Genomic DNA, 17,447 nt, shown 5'->3' with positions numbered 1-17,447 from the left:
CCCATCTCTACTAAAAATACAAAAATTAGCTGGGCATGGTGGCATGCGCCTGTAATCCAGCTTCTCGGGAGGCTGAGGCAGGAGAATCACTTGAACCTGGGAGGTGGAGGTGTGAGTGAGCTGAGATCACGCCACTGCACTCTAGCTTGGGCAACAGAGTGAGACTCTGTCTCAAAAAAAAAAAAAAAAACAACAAAGATCTATGAGGGCCTTCTGACTTTAGTATAAGCAAAGTATAATGAAACTGAAATTCAACTGATTCATTACAGTATTCCCTTCCTCATAAACATTTAGAACAAGAACAGTAATTAGAAACTCTTAGAATTACTTTTAAAAATTAAGGATATCAGTATCCTCCTAGATCAAAATTTTGGTGTTTAGTAAGTCAGAAAACATTCTGAACAAAAAGGAAATATCTTCAACCTCTAGTGATCAATAGAAAAGCAGGTATATAAAAAGAAGTTTGATTCCTTTTAAAATATGAACTAAAGGCATCCAAGTCCAGATCACATTGTAACTGCATAATTTTAATTCAAATCTTAGTACAAAAACTTAACAGTCAATCATTGGGAAAATACTAATATGTTTTATGTTTCTTTTCCTCAAGGATTTAAATACAGCCAAATAAAAATTAAACCTTTTAAAAGAAATATTAATATAAGCATGATACCAGTTTAAAATCACAAAAGTTTTTTGAGGTTTTTTTCCCCAAAGATGGCAGATTTGAGGGTTTTAGCATTTCTCAGCCACTTGGAAATAACAAGATAGTACATAAAAATCAACTGTGAGCTTTAATTCAGGAAGGAAAGCAGGACTCCACTAGAATCAAGAAGGGCACCCTAGATCCCGAGAGCATTTGTTTCTCCCTAGATCTGGAGCTAACTGGGAAAGAGGTATGGAGATACTGTGAGGGAAAGACACCAGGAAAAGCTGCAGGGACCAACAGCAGGAGGCCATTTTGAATTCAAGCACTTACAATTCAACCTGGAAATCTGGCAGTGTGTCTGTGCAGGCATGCCAGAAATTAGATTCCCTGCTTTGGAGCCAGAAATGTGAAAACTGCCTCAGTAGTAGGTGTTACAATTGTACTCCACCTCGTCGCAGGCCTAGGGTAGGAGGAAAGCTGCTACAGCTGCAATATCTCCTGGACAACAAGACTTGGCAGGCAGAGGCAGCTTGGTGATCTGGAACCTGTCTGCATGTGTCATTGCTGGGTGCTCCAGCCTGCTACCCTGACGCTGTGGTGCAGCAGGGCCCTCTCTGCTCCACTCTCAGGCAGAAACCCAGGCATTCAAGCCACCACACCCTTCATAGACACAGATCATGACACTGGACCCTCTTTAGTCCATACCCAGGCTAATCTGCAGGCAACTGAAGCACCCGCTCCCATGGACAAGCAACCTGAGCCCTATTCCACATAGTGCAGCAGGATGCACAGGCAGATCTCCAGGCATTCAATGCACTTGCTTGCCCAGATTGGCAGCCTGAGCCATCCCACTCTTCCTTTGCAGAGATCCAGGTTTAGAGAGGTCCTCTATGCTTCATGCCCAGGGAGATCTCCAGGCATTCAGAGCAGCTGCTTGGCTAGCCCAGCAGCCTTAGTCACCTCACCCCTCTATGCAAAGATCTTGGTGCAAGAGGGGCCCTCTCTGCCCACAGCCAGGCAGATTTCCAGACATTCAGACAACTCACTCACCTGGAACAGCACACTCTGCACCACTCCTATCTATGCAGAGTGGTGCATAGTAGAGGGGGCCCTCTCTGTTTCATACCCAGGCCTGTCTCCAGGGATTCAGAGTACCTGCTTGCCTGGTTCAGCACCCTGAGGTGTCCCACCATTCCAGTGCAGAAATCCTGGTGCAGGAGACCCTCTCCATTTCACAGCCAGCAGATCTCCAGGAATCTGGAAAACCCACTTTCCTGGATTAGGAGCATAGGGCACCCCCATTCCTATGCAGAGAACTTGGGGTTGAGGTTTCCCATCACTATGCCTAGACACTCCTCTGGGCACTTAGGGGCTAACCACGGAATTCTCCCTCAGCACTGATGCCTGCCATAGTAGGACCTGCCCAGTTTGGACATGCCCATTTTGTGCCCTCCTCCAGAGCAGAGGAGGGAGCTCAGACCACCATGCACTATACACATCAGCCTATTGCCTGAGGCAACAGAGAGCTTCTCCCACCAAACACGGGTCAAGTATACACCCAGTCACATTGGCCAAAGCCCACTCTCACTCATAACTGCCATCCAATGGCTTATAGGTTGAACTGCACAGCCCAATATAAAACCTGCTGACAGAAGTGTATAAAGCTATAGAAGCAAAGCCAAAAGGCCCTACCCAGCATTCTCTATAGCCACACCCCCCCATGGAGGCAGGGAAAGGGAAAGAAGACAAAATAACAATAATAACATTATAGAGAAAGAAAAAAATACCTTAAAAGCATGAAAATTATTACAAAAGTTAGAAGTGTCAGCATCTCCAAAGGAGAAGGAACCAGCACAAAGCTTCGGACACCATGAAAAATCTGAGTGTGGTGACACCATCAAAGGATCACACTGGCTCTCCAACCATGGACCATAACCAAAATGGAAACTCACAAGAATTGACAATTAAAGAATTCAAAGCATGGACTGCAAGGAAGCTCAATGATATCCAAGACAATGTTGAAAATTAGAAGAAACTTCTAAAGCAATCCAGGAAATGAATGGGATTAAACATCTTAAAAAGAAATCAATCAGAGATAGTGGAATTGAAAAACTCACTTAAGAAATTACAAAATAAAACTGAAAGTTTTATCAGCAGACTGGACAAACCAAAAGACAGAATTTCAAAGCTTGAAGACTGATCTTTCAAATTTACCCAAACAAAAAAATTTTTAAAAGTTTGAAAAATGAAAAAAAGTCGTCAAGAAATACCAGGCTATGTAAAGCAGCCAAACCTACAAATTACTGGCATTACTGAGAGAGATGGATAAAAAGAAAACAACCTGAAAAACATATATGAGGAAATAATTCAAGAAAATTAACCTAATTTTGCTAGAGATATAGACATCCAAATACAAGAAATCTAGAGAACATCACAAGATACCATACAAAATGAACACTGCCACAGCATTTAGTCACCAGACTGTCCAAGACCACCACCAAATAAAAAATCTTAAAGGTAGCTAGAGAAAAAGGTCAGATCACATACAAACAGAACCCCATCAGCCTAACAGCTGACTTCTTGGCAGAAACCACACAAGCCAGGAGAGACTGGGGGCTTATTTTCAGTATTCTTAAAAGAAAAAAAATTTAGCCAAGAAATTTCGTATCTACCCAAACGAAGCTTAATAAGCAAAGGAGAAATAAATGTTTTTCAGACAAACAAGCATCAACGGAATTCGTTGCCTACAGACCAACCTTACAAGAGATCCTTAAGGGAGTTCTAAACATGGAAATGAAAGAACAACACTTACTAACACAAATATGCATGTACATAGCTTGCAAACCTTATAAAACAACCACACAAAAGAAACTACAAAGCAACCAGCTAACAGCTTCATGATAGGATCAAAACCTCACATATCAATATTAACTATGAGTGTAAATGGTCTAAATGCCCCACTCAAAAGGTACAGAATGGCATGTTGGATAAAAAAACAAAACTCATCCATCTACTGTCTTTAAGAGAGCTATTTCACATATAACACCACTCATAGGCTCACAGTACAGAGTTGGGGAAAGATCTATCACACAAAGAGAACACAGAAAAAGAGCAGGTGTCACTATTCTTGTATCAGATAAAACAAACGATAAACGATCAAGAGTTAAAAAGGACAAAAAATGGCATTGCATAATGAAAAATAGTTCAACAAGAAAACTTAACTATCTTAAATATATATGCATCCAATAGTAGAGCAATTAGATATATAAAACAACTACTACTAGACCTAGGAACAGACTTAGACAGTCACACAATAATAGTGAGGGATTTCAACATCCCACTGACAGGCATTAGACATGTCATAGAGGCAGAAAACTAACAAATTCTGGACATAAATTCAGCACTTGACTAATTGGACCTAATAGACACCTATGGGATACTCCATGCATCAACCACAGAATACACATTCTTCTCACATGCACATGAAACATACTCCAAGATCAATCACATGCTTCGCCATAAAGTCTCAATAAATTCAAAAAATTGAAATCATGCCAATCATATTCTCAGACAACAGTGGAATAAGAATAGAAATCAATACCAAGATGATCTCTCAAAATCATACAATTACATGGAAGTTGAACAACTTGCTCCTGAATGACTTTTGGGTAAACTATGAAAGTAAGGCAGAAATTTAAAAATTTTTTGAAATAAATGAAAACAAAGACACAACATAGCAAAATCTCTAGGATACAGCCAAACCAGTGTTAAGAGGAAACTTTAGGCCAGGTGCAGTGGCTCATGCCTGCAATCCAAACACTTTGGGAGGTTGAGGGGGGTAGATCACTTGACAGCAGGAGTTCTGGACCACCTGGCCAACATGGTGAAACCCTGTCTCTACAAAAAATACAAAAACAAATTAGCCAGGTGTGGTAGTGGGTGCCTGTAATCCCCGCTACTCAGGAGGCTGAGGCAGGAGAGTCACTGAAACCCAGGAGGCGGAGGTTGTAGTGAGCTGAGATGGAGCCACTGCACTCCAGCCTGGGCAACAGAGCAGGACTGTCTCCAAAAAAAAAAAGGGAAATTTTATAGCACATAGCACTAATGGCCTAACTCAAAAAGCTGAAAGATCTAAATTAACAATCTAACATCACACCTAGTGGAACCAGAAAAACACAAAATAAACCCCAAAGCTACCAGAAGAAAAAAAAATAATGAAAATCAGAGCAGACCTAAACAAAACTGAGACAAAAATCCATACAAAAAACCAACAAAACAAAAAGCTAGTTATTTGAATAGATAAAGAAGATTGATAGACCACTAGCTAGAATTTTTTTTTTTTTTTTTTTTGAGACGGAGTCTCGCTCTGTCGCCCAGGCTGGAGTGCAGTGGCCAGATCTCAGCTCACTGCAAGCTCCGCCTCCCGGGTTCACGTCATTCTCCTGCCTCAGCCTCCTGAATAGCTGGGACTACAGGCGCCCGCCACCTCGCCCGGCTAGCTTTTTGTATTTTTTTCAGTAGAGACGGGGTTTCACCATGTTAGCCAGGATGGTCTCGATCTCCTGACCTCGTGATCCGCCCGTCTCGGCCTCCCAAAGTGCTGGGATTACAGGCTTGAGCCACCGTGCCCGGCCCTAGATTTTTTTTTTTTTTAATCCACATAAGCATAATCAGAAATGACAAAGTTGATGATACAACCAATCCCACAGAAAGACAAAAGATCCTCAGAGACAATTATGAATACCTCAAAGCACACAAACTAGAAAATCTATAGGAAATGGATAAATTCCTAGAAACACAAAATCAGGAAGAAGTTAAAACCCTGAACAGACCAGGATTGAGCTCCGAAACTGTATACCTTCTAAAATTTGGCAGTGAATTTTTCTGGTCCAGGATTTTTTTTTTTTTGGTTACCTATCAACCAAAAAAATCCTAGACAAGATAAATTCACTGCCAAATTCTAGCAGATATACAAAGAAGAGCTAGTAGCTATCCTACTAAAAATATTCAAAAAAAATTGAGTACAAGGAACTCCTCCCTAACTCATTTTACAAAGCCGGCATTACCCTGATACCATAACCCAGCAAAGACACAACGAAAAAGAAAACTACAGGCCAATATCCCTGATGAACATAGCTGCAAAAGTCCCCAAAAAAATACTAGCAAACCAAATCCAGCAACACATCTAAAAGTTAATTCACCATGAGTTAACTTTTTAATTACTAGGAATGAAGTAAGCTTCATTCCTGGTATGCAAGGTTGGTTCAACATACACAAATCAATAATATGATTCAATACAAACAGAATTAAAAAACAAAACCATAGCTTTATCCCAATAGATGTGGAAAAAAACTTTCAATAAAATCCAGCATCTCTTCATCACAAAAATCCTCAAGAAACCAGGCATAGAAGGAACATACCTCAAAGTAATGAGAGCCATCTAAGGTAAACCCACAGCTAATATCATATTAAACAGACAAAAACATGAAGCATTCCCTTTAAGAACCTGAGCAAGAAAAGGGTGTCCACTCTTACCACTCCTATTCAACATAGCACTGGAAGTCCTTCCCAGAGCAATCAGGCAAGAAAAGAAAACAAAAGGCATCCAAATAGAACAAAAAAATTCATACTCTCTCTCTTCATGACGATATAATTCTACACCTTGAAAACCCTAAAGACTCCTCCAAAAGGCTCCTGTGACTGATTAAATGACTTCATTACAGTTTTGGATACAAAATTGATATACAAAAATCAGTAGCATTTCCAAACAACAACAACCTTCAAGCTCATATCCAAATCAGGAAATCAGTTCCTTTTACAATATCCATGCTCAAGGACTGGAAGAATCAATATTATTTAAATGGCCACACTGCCCAAAGCAATCCACAGATTCCATACTATTCCTACAAAACTATGAATGTGATTTTTCACAGAACTAGAAAAAAACTATACTAAAATACATACGGAACCAAAAAAAAAAAAGCCCAAATAGGCAAAGCAATCCTAAACAAAAAGAACAAAGCTGGAGGCATCACAATACCCAACTTCAAACTATACTGTAAGGCTACAGTGACCAAAACAATATGGTACTGGTATAAAAACAGACACATATGCCAATGGAACAAAATAGAGAACCCAGAAACAAAGCCACATACCTACAGCCATCTGATCTTTGACAAAGTAGAGAAAAATAAGCAATGGGGAAAGGACTCCCTATTCAATAAATGGTGACGGAATAACTGGTTAGCCATATGCAGAAGAATGAAACTGGACCCTTACCTTTCACCATACAAAAATTAACTCTGACACCTGTATCCTAACACTTCGGGAGGCCAAGGTGGATGGATTACATGAGCCCAGAAATTTGAGACCAGCCTGGGCAACATGGTGAAACTCCATTTCTACAAAAAACACAAAAATCATCCAGGCATGGTGGGACATGCCTGTAGTCCCAGCTATCTGGGAGGCCATGGTAGGTAGATCGCTTGAGACACAGGGGCAGAGGCTGCAGTGAGCTGTGTTCGTGCCACTGCCACTGCACTCCAACCTGGGCAACAGAGCAAGACCCTATCTCCAAAAAAAAAATCCTTTTAGCTCAAGATGGATTAAAGGTTTAAATGTAAGCCAACGAATTAGAAGAATCCTAGAAGACAACCTAGAAAACACCACTATGTACATTGGCCTTGGGAAAAAATTTATCACTAAGGCCTCAAGAGCAATTGCAATACAAACAAAAATTGACAAGTGCGACCCAATTAAACTAAGCACTTAGGTACAAAGAAACTGTCAACAGAGTAAACACACAATCTACAGAATGGGAAAACACTGACAAACTATGCATTCGACAAAGCTCTAATATCCAGAATCTATAAGGAACTTAAACAATTGTACAAGCTAAAAACAACCCCGTTAAAAAATGGGAAACACCACAAACAGACACTTCTTAAAAGACGACATACAAGCGGGCAACAAACATATGAAAAAATGCTTAATTAACATCATTAATCATCAGCAAAATGCAAATCAAAACCACAATGAGATACCATCTCACACCAGTCAGAATAGCTATTACTAAAAAGTCAAAAAACATCTGATTCTGGCAAAGCTGCAGAGAAAAGGTTATACTTACACACTGTTGGTAGGAATGTAAGTTAGTTCAGCCTCTGTGGAAAGCAGCTTGGAGATTTCTGAAAAAACTTTGAACTACCATTCAACTCAGTAATTCTACTACTGGGTATATATCCAAAATAAAACAAATCATTCTACCAACAGACACATGCACTCGTATATATATTACAGCACTAATCACAACAGCAAAGACATGAAATCAACCTAGGTTTCTATCAATGGTAGATTGGATAGAGAAAATGTAATACATATACACCATGGAATACTACATAGCCATAAAAATAAACCAAAACCATGTCTTTTACAGAAACATGGATGCAGCTAGAGGTCATTATCCTAAGTGAATTAATGCAGGAACAAAAAGCCAAGTATCACATCTTCTCAGTTATAAGTAGTACCTAAATAATGGGTACTCATAGACATAAAAATAGCAATAATACACAATGAGAACTACAAGAAGGAGGGAAGGAAGGAAGAAAGGTTGAAAAACTAACTTTTGGGTGTTGTACTCAGTACTTGGGTGACAGGATCAACCATACCTCAAACCTCAGCATCACATACTATACCCATGTAACAAACCTGCTCCTGTACCCCCTGAATCTAAGATAAAGGTGGAAATTTTTAAAATAAATACATAATAAATAAAAATAAACCATAACACACTAAGATATTTTAACATATCAAAAAACTATGCTTGCTATAGGCTAACTCACAAATATCTGTGGTTAAAAATCACAATAGGGCTGGGCATGGTGGCTCACACCTGTATACCACCACTTTGGGAGGCTGAGGTGGGTGGATCACCTGAGGTCAGGAGTTCGAGACCAGCCAGACCAACATGGCAAAACCCTGTCTCTACTAAAAATACAAAATTAGTTAGGCTTGGTGGTACACGCCTGTAATCCCAGCTACTCTGGAGGCCGAGGCAGGAGACTCGCTTGAACCCAGGAGACAGAAGTTGCACTGAGCTGAGATCGCGCCATTGCACTCCAGCCTGGGCAACAAGAGCAAAACTCTGTCTCAAAAGAATAAAAAATAAAAAACACACACACACAAAAATTTCTTCAAAAGATAAACTCTAGACATTGTCTACCTATTTTCAAATAATGTTTTATTAGGATTAATAACATAAGAAGATCAAAAGAACCTGAAATTATTCTATAAACCTAATAGTTATCCTACAAAAAATTTTTAAATTTTGAACACTTCTAACCAAAGCACAATCAAAGTAGTTATCTGCTAAACATCAGCAGTAAATTTTGTAAAAGTTAAATGGGCCTATTTTGCTTTTTGACCACAGTTTCTTTCTTATGTTACGCACCAAAAAATACTTTACACATTTAAGAGAGGAAAAATCCTGTAGTGCTTCAATGAAATTTATATATTTATCTAATCATAGAACAATGTATAAACACATGTACACTTCTCTATTTGGAAATAAAGAAAAGTATAAGGAAGAGAGCAAAAATAATCCATGAAAAACAATATTCCAATTTGGAAATATTTTCATGCAATCTATTTTACTATGGTTATATATTTAAAGAAATAGATATGGACATTTTTGAACTGAAATATACTATGGCATGTACAGTATATTTTCAATGCAGAAAATATAATCCAGGCAACAGAAACACCTAAAAAGATAATCTGAATAGCAACATTATTTCACTCTGCTCACAGATATTAAAAATGTGATAACAGCTCATTAAACTAGACTCAAATATTAAAAATGTGTAACAATTTAAGCAGGGGATATGATGAGACTGACACTGAGTCGGAAAACACAGTCACTTCTAAGGAAGGATACGTCTTCCAAGCTGTTGACCTAGTTCAATATCAGAGCTAATGTTTAAATGATTTCATGGTAGAGAAAAATTTATATTAAATAACAATGTGAAAATTTATGTCATTTGATGGAAATTAAATTGTCACTCAAATTTGGAAATACTACTGATGACTATGACACAGTTTGGCATGCCTGTATTATCTGGCACCAGTGAAGACTATCCTCCCTCCAATTTTCTCCATTTGAGACTGTGCTTATACCCCCATTTAACTTCCAGTTAACATGATACCTTTACTAAATTCACCTCTGTTCTTTTCATGGTGGCCTTCAAAAATTATGGTGCTAGGCCGGGAGCAGTGGGTCACGCATATAATCCTAGCACTTTGGGAGGCCGAGGTGGGCAGATCACTTGAGGTCAGGAGATCAAGACCAGCCTGGGCAACATGGTGAAACCCTGTATCTACTAAAAATACAAAAATTAGCCAGGCATGGTGGTGGGCGCCTATAATACCAGCCACTCAGGAGGCTGAGGCAGGGGAATCACTTGAACCTGGGAGGTGGAGGTTGAAGTGAGCCGAGATTGCACCACTGCACTTCAGCCTGGGCGACAAAGTCAGACGCTGTTTCAAAAAACAAAAAGTTACGGTACTATATACTAAGTACCAACGTAATCATAAACAGGTACTCAAATTTTGTATCAATGTCCAGTTTGAATTTTCTCTCTCTCCCCGACCTTCTACCATCTCTTTTTAAATCATCAAAAACAAAAATCCATAATTTAAAAAATGTAAATACTGAATTTTTGGACCCAAAGAATACTTTCAAAGAACTCCAATTAGATTGAAGGGAACTATCCATCATTCAAAAATTATTTTTAAACTACATAACTAATATAAACATTTAATAAATATTTCTACCCAGTTTTTTTAAGTAACTGAACTGAATTTAAATGGAACTAAATCTTCACATTTCTATATACTAATCCAAATTAGAAATTTTTTATTTCTTCACAGTAATAAATAAAAGACTGAGAAAGTAGCAAAAATTAAAACATACTGTAAAAGCAAAATAGGGGGAATGATGATGCCAACATGGAAGTCAGCATTTTCCCTCCATAAAAAAAGACAGGAATAAAAACAAAAAAAATTTTTCACTGACAAGTATTTATTCTTGAGAAATTGCTAGAAATTCAGGCAAGAATATCAGGAGTCAGTGGCCTTGTTGATGAGACTATTCCTGTCATTACCACCCCAGTTTAGTTGGTAAGAACTGTAGTTTTACCTTTTGGGGGCTGGCAGTAAAAAGTAGCACTGTTGCTTTCAGACAGGGCAAACCTATTCAGTGTAAGAAATGAAAACTGCAATTCTCCAGCTAAAAGTGGCAGACTTGGTTACGAATCAATGGGAGAAACCAGCAGCTTTGCCAGATCAGAGATGCAGTCACATTCAGAGTGAACAGCAGACCGGTTAGATATTTAGTAGGCAGATATTTAAAAAGAGAGAACCATAGAAAGATTGAGATAAGTACTCCACACAGACCTAGCTGATTGAGAAAGTACCTATATCCAGGAGACACCTGGGTCACTAACTGAAAAAGGAAAGGCAAAAGAGACTAGTTAAGTAGCCACAACTTTGAATGCAATCCCTAAAAATACACAGATCAACACAGTGAACTGAATGGCTGAAGGAATTTTATCAGAACCTGTAGCTAAATCATTGATTGAACTCTAAGATATATAGAAACATGGAAAACCCTAAGAGCGCTATGGAAAGAAAAAAGGAAAAAGGAAAAATACTGGACAGAGAAAAGTCAGAGCTGTAAACCATGGAGAAAACACAATCTGCAAATTAAATGAGGCAAATTACTTAAAACAAAACAAAAACCAACAACCACAGAAAAACAAAAAAAGTCCAGAGTTGCCCAGTTTTCAACAAAAATTACTATATATGCAAAAAAACAAAAAAGAGTGTAACCCATAATCAGTAAAAGAGCAATAATCAAAAATAACTTGTACGGTCTAAATGTTAGATTCAGCAAATAGTTTTAAGGACTTGTAATAAATTATATTCAATAAATGAAAAAATAATATGCTCAAATAATTGAATGAAACAGATTAACAATGAGTTCTCAGTAAACTATAAAAAGACCAAATGGAAATTCTAGAGATTAAAAAGCATAATTTAAAAATCAAGGAATTCACTACAGGCATTCAATAGGAGACTCAGATGGCAAATGAAGAATCTGTGAATTCAAAGATATATCAATATAATTTATATAGTCTAAAAAATAGAGAAAAAAATAGGAAAACAAATTATTCAACCTTTAGACACTGTAGGACAATACACCGTTCTAACATAGGTGTAATAAGAATACCAAAGAAAAAAAAAAGGCATGGAAAAGAAACATCTGAATAAATAGGAATAAAATCTTCCAAAATTTAATGAAGAAACATTTACTTACAGATTCAAACTCAATAAACCACCGAAGTGAAAGTAACAAAGTGAGTCACAACTAGGCCGGGCACAGTGGCTCATGCCTGTAATCCCAGCACTTTGGGAGGCCAAGGTGGGAGGATCATTTGAGGTCAGGCATTCAAGACAAGTCTGACCCACACAGTGAAACCCCATCTATACTAAAAATACAAAAACTGGCTGAGCACAGTGGTACATGCCTGTAGTCCCAGCTACCTGGGAGGCTGAGGCATGAGAATCGCCTGAACCTGGGAGATGGAGGCTGTAGTGAGCCAAGACCATGCCACTGAACTCCATCCTGGGCAACAGAGTGAGACTCTGTTTCAAAAAAAAAAAAAAAAAGTGAATCACAACTAAACAAACCACAGTTAAACTGCTGAAATCCAAAGACAATCAAAAAAACCTTAAAAGCATCAAGAGAAAAATGACTGATAACATACAGAGCAACAACAATGCAATTCATTGCTGTCATCAGAAACAATGGAGCCCACAGGTCAGTGAGATGACAGTCAAGTGCTAACAGAAAGAAAACTATAATTTAAATTTATATATTCAAGATAAGTATCCTCTAAAAATGGAAGCAAATAAAAGTATTCCGAGATGAACAAAGGCTGAGAAAATTCATTGCTAGCAGACATGTCTTATAAGAAATACTAAAGCCCACAAAGATGAAAGAATATACTGTAAAACCACTAATAAAAGATAACCTTTAAGAAAAAAACTAAAATCAACAGGGGAATTTTGATCCAACCAAAAGAAGTCAGCCCAATAAAGCCTCTCTGTCCCAAATATTAATAAAATTTTAGGGAAAAAAATACAAAAATCAACTTCCCAAGTACTCTGAAGACTAAACAAAAGCAGGTGCACTGTGAAGGGTAGTTAAAACTTGGAGAATTACTCATATGGATACAAGAAACATTGTTTCCTTTCTCTCTTCTTCTCTCTTCTGAATCTGCCCCTGTTTCAGGGCTGGATGTGGCAAAATTTCTAAGAAAAACTATGCTTCCAGTTACAGAAATCTAGAAATTAGGTCCCAGAGAGGAGAAGTGTGGGGAAGAGTCCTAAATAGCAGAGAGTAAGAGAAAAGGGTTCTCTAAATCTGTGTAAAAATCTGCGATAACCCTAAACTCATCCCAGAGATGCATGGGTGTGGGACAAACCCAAACCAGAATAGCCACCTTTCTAAATTTAATTACCATCCAATTACCAGCCTACTTCCTGAATGAAGCATATGCATGTGAGGAAAATACAAGGCAAACTAGTCTGTCTCCCTGGATCGAAGGTGAAAAAAGAAAAAAATGAAAGAAAATCCAAAGCAGGGTAAGAGAGGTTTGAAAAATGAACGGACACTAGAACCACTATGCACAGAGAAGAGGTGGAACTTGCAGCCCGACCCTTACCAGGTTGTCTATTTGCTAAACAACAACAAAATATCTGTTAGAGGATTATAACAGGGCCCACAGTTATGTTCTAATGTAACCAGGACCCACAATGTTCAGGACATATTAATATGCAACATACAAAGAGCCATGAAAATGTGATTGTTTCTCACAGGAAAACACAAACAATAGATGTCAATGAGATGAACAAAACCTTGGACTTATCACACAGCGACTTTAAAGGAGATACTATAATTATGCTTTAGAAAATAAAGGTTAACAAAGTCTAAATGAATTGAAAGAGCTCTCCAAAAAGAAATAATAAATGTTTGAGGTGATAGAGGTGCTAACTACCTTGATTTGAATATTATACATTATATGCATTTATTAATATATCACAATATTGCACATATGTACAATTACTGTCAATTTAAAATATTAAAGAAAATAGAGTTCTCATCCAAAAATGAAAAGCATAAAAATGAACCATATGGAAATTTTAGACTTGAAATGCATACTATCTGAAAAAAAATATGCATGAGATGGGTTCGATATCAAAATTTAAAACACAAAGAAAAAGTCCATAAATTTGAAGATCAAGTTTATTATACATATCAAGTTTCTATGTACAAACTACAACCTGGAAAAAAAAAAAAGACTGAAACAAACTAAACAGATGCTTAAGTAGTTGCCTGACTCTATCAGAAGATATAATATTTATTTCTTTGGAGACCCAAAGAGAAGAACTGGCCGGGCGCGGTGGCTCAAGCCTGTAATCCCAGCACTTTGCGGGGCCGAGACAGGCAGATCACGAGGTCAGGAGATCGAGACCATCCTGGTTAACATGGTGAAACCCTGTCTCTACTAAAAATACAAAAAATACAAAAAATTAGCTGGGCGTGTTGGTGAGCGCCTGTAGTCCCAGCTAACGGAAGGCTGAGACAGGAGAATGGCGTGAACCCAGGAAGAGGAGCTTGCAGTGAGCCGAGATCATGCCACTGCACTCCAGTCTGGGGGACAGAGCACGACTCCTTCTCAAAAAACAAAAAACAAACAAAAAACTTTCATAGAAACATCAAAAATAATGTTTGACCATATATCTGAGCATCATGACCCAGTTTGGTTGACACATAAAACTAACCACCACGTGGCCTGTATCAGTAAGAAATTCAATTAAATACAAAAACATAGATATGTTAAAGATGGAAAAAATATATATACCATACAAACACAAAGCAAAAGAAAGCTGGATTAAATATCAAACAGGTAAATTCCAGATCAAGAAATATTTCTAGGGATAAAAAAAGAAAATTACACAATTATGAAAGCATTGATTCACCAAGAAGACATAATAATCATAAATATGAATGTATGTAATAACAGTTTTAAAATTCATGAAGCAAAAAATGACAGAACTACAAAGAAAGAAAAATAGAAAAAACCAAAATAATACTCAGACATTTCAATAACTGTATTTCAGTAGGAGACAGAACAAGTAAACAATACATTAGTAATGGTATAGAAGATCTGAAGAGCATTATCAACCAACCTAATTGACATTTATAGAACACTCCATCCAACAATGTCAGAAAACACATACTTTTCCAATGCACATGAAACCTTTACCCAGATAGACTACATTCTGCACCATAAAACAAGGCTTAATAAATGTAGGATTCATGTCATACAAAGAATGCTTGCTCGCCACAACAGAATTAAACTAAAAATCAAAACAAAAAGATCTCTGCAACATACTTCTAAATAACACATGCAAACAAAAAATCAGAAAGGAAAATAAAAGGTATTCTGAATAGAATAAAAATGAGATGAGAATAAAAGTATGTAGAAAAAAATGTATATCGCTAAATGTCTATATCCAAAAAGAAGAAAGATCTCAAAACAGCAACAATCAACACATTTGATGAACCTACAGCCAGGCTAATGACTAGGATAAACAGAAAGAAATTTTCAATATGAGAAATGAAAGAGGGAACATCACTACAGGTTCTACAGATATTTAAATGAAAATAAGGAAACAACTTTGTATCAATAAATTTTCCAGTTTAGATGAAACAGACAATTCCTTGCAAGATACATTAAATATACTTTATTAAGGCTCATTGAAGAAGAAATGGATCACCTAAATAAACTTGTATCTGTTAAGGAAATTGAATTTACACCTAATAACATCCCCAGGCACAAAAAAAAAAAAATCACACCTAGATAACTTCACTGGTAAATTCTAGCAAACATTGAAAAAAAAATAATAACAATTCTATGTAAACTCTTCCAGAAAATTGAAGAGTAGAGATCATTCTGTGAGGCCATTGTTTACTCTGACATGAAAACCAGATAAAGACAATTACAAGAACGGTAAACTACACACCAATAGTCCTCATGATCACAGATATAATATTCTTTTAAATTCTTTATTAAATTGAATTCAACAATATATAAAAACAGTAATATGTAACTACTAAATAATTTTATTCCAGGAAGTGGTTTAATATTTAAAAGTCAGTCAATGAAATATACCATGTTAACAACTAAAAAACAGTAAAAGTATGATATCTCACTAGATGCAAACAAAGCACCTGACAAAAATCCAACATTCATTCCCAATTTAAAGGGAAAAAAAAATCCAGCATCCTGAGAGAAGGAAATTTCCTCAATCTTACAAAGGACATCTGCAAAAAAAACCTACAAGTTCAGTCTGGTATTGAAGAAGAAAAAAAAAATTGTTTTAACCTACAAGTAATATCATAAATAAGAGACTGACCACTGTTCCCCTAAAGTCAGGAACAAGGTAACGTTGCCCATTTCACCACTTATCTATTCAATATTGTACTGGGGTTTCTAGCCATTGCAGTCAGGCCTGAAAAAGAAATTTAAAACAACCAGATCAGAAGAAAAGAAATAAAACTGATTTGCAGACAAAATGTCTACACAGAAAATCATAATTAATCACTTGAGGTCTGGAGTTCGAAAGCAACCTGGCCAACATGGTGAAACCCCATCTCTACTAAAAATACAAAAATTAGCCAGGCATGGTGGTGGGTGCCTGAAATCCCAGCTACCGGAGAAGCTGAGGCAGGAGAATTGCTTGAACACAAGAGGCGGAGGTAGCAGTGAGCCCAGATGGAGCCACTACACTCCAGCGTGGGTGACAGAGCAAGAGACTATTTCAAAAAAAAAAGAAAATTAAATCATAATAAATGAATTTGCAAATAAAGCTACTGAACTTTAGCAAGATTGAAGTAAACAAGATCAAATATAAAATCAATTTACAAATGGTAGCAAGGAATGAAAAATTTTATATTAAAAAATATCATTTACAATACCATCAGAAAATATGAACTACTCAAGGATAAATCTGTCAAAAGACATGTAAAATGCGTACACTGAAAACTACTAAACACTACTCAAAAAAATTAAAGAAGATTTAAATAGAGAGACACTACGTTCATGCTCCAGAATCAATATTATTAAGATGTTATTTCTCCCCCAACTAAACTACAGATTCAACATAGTCCCAATGAAAATCCCAGCAGGCTTTCCAGTAGAAACTGAAAAGCCAATTCTAAAATTCATATGCTAATACAAATAACAAAAACAACTGTGGAAAAAAAAGGACAAAGTTGGAGGACTCCTATTATCTCACCTTAAAACTACAGTAATCAAAATAGTGTGAGTTTGGCATCAAGATAAACAAATAAGTCAATAGAAAAATAAAGTAAACAGAAAATAGACCCATATATATATGGCTGATTAATCTTTAACTAAAGTACAAAGTTAATTCGATAAAGAAAAAATAATCTTTTCAACACATGGTGCTGGAAGAATTGGACATTCATATGTTTAAAAAAAAAAGAAAGAAAAAGAAAGAACCTTGATCCATGCCTCTCGTCATATACAAAAATTAACTCAAAATGGTTCATTCATTAAAATGCAAAACCTAGCCGGGCGTGGTGGCTCATGCCTGTAATCCCAGCACTTTGGGAGTCCGAGATAGGCAGATCACTTTAGGTCAGAAGTTC

At 37.0% G+C, this 17,447-nt stretch overlaps 1 protein-coding gene across 1 annotated transcript in view; it reads right to left on the bottom strand.

Moving 5' to 3' along the window:
* LRBA (LPS-responsive vesicle trafficking, beach and anchor containing) overlaps positions 1-17,447 on the bottom strand; it is a 785,611-nt gene that overhangs the window by 635,203 nt on the left and 132,961 nt on the right. The window lies entirely within an intron of this gene.

The sequence above is a fragment of the Colobus angolensis genome, unplaced genomic scaffold (genome assembly GCF_000951035.1).
Source record: "Colobus angolensis palliatus isolate OR3802 unplaced genomic scaffold, Cang.pa_1.0 Scaffold111, whole genome shotgun sequence".
Classification (NCBI taxonomy): domain Eukaryota; kingdom Metazoa; phylum Chordata; class Mammalia; order Primates; family Cercopithecidae; genus Colobus; species Colobus angolensis.
This window is presented reverse-complemented; position numbering and strand designations above follow the sequence as displayed.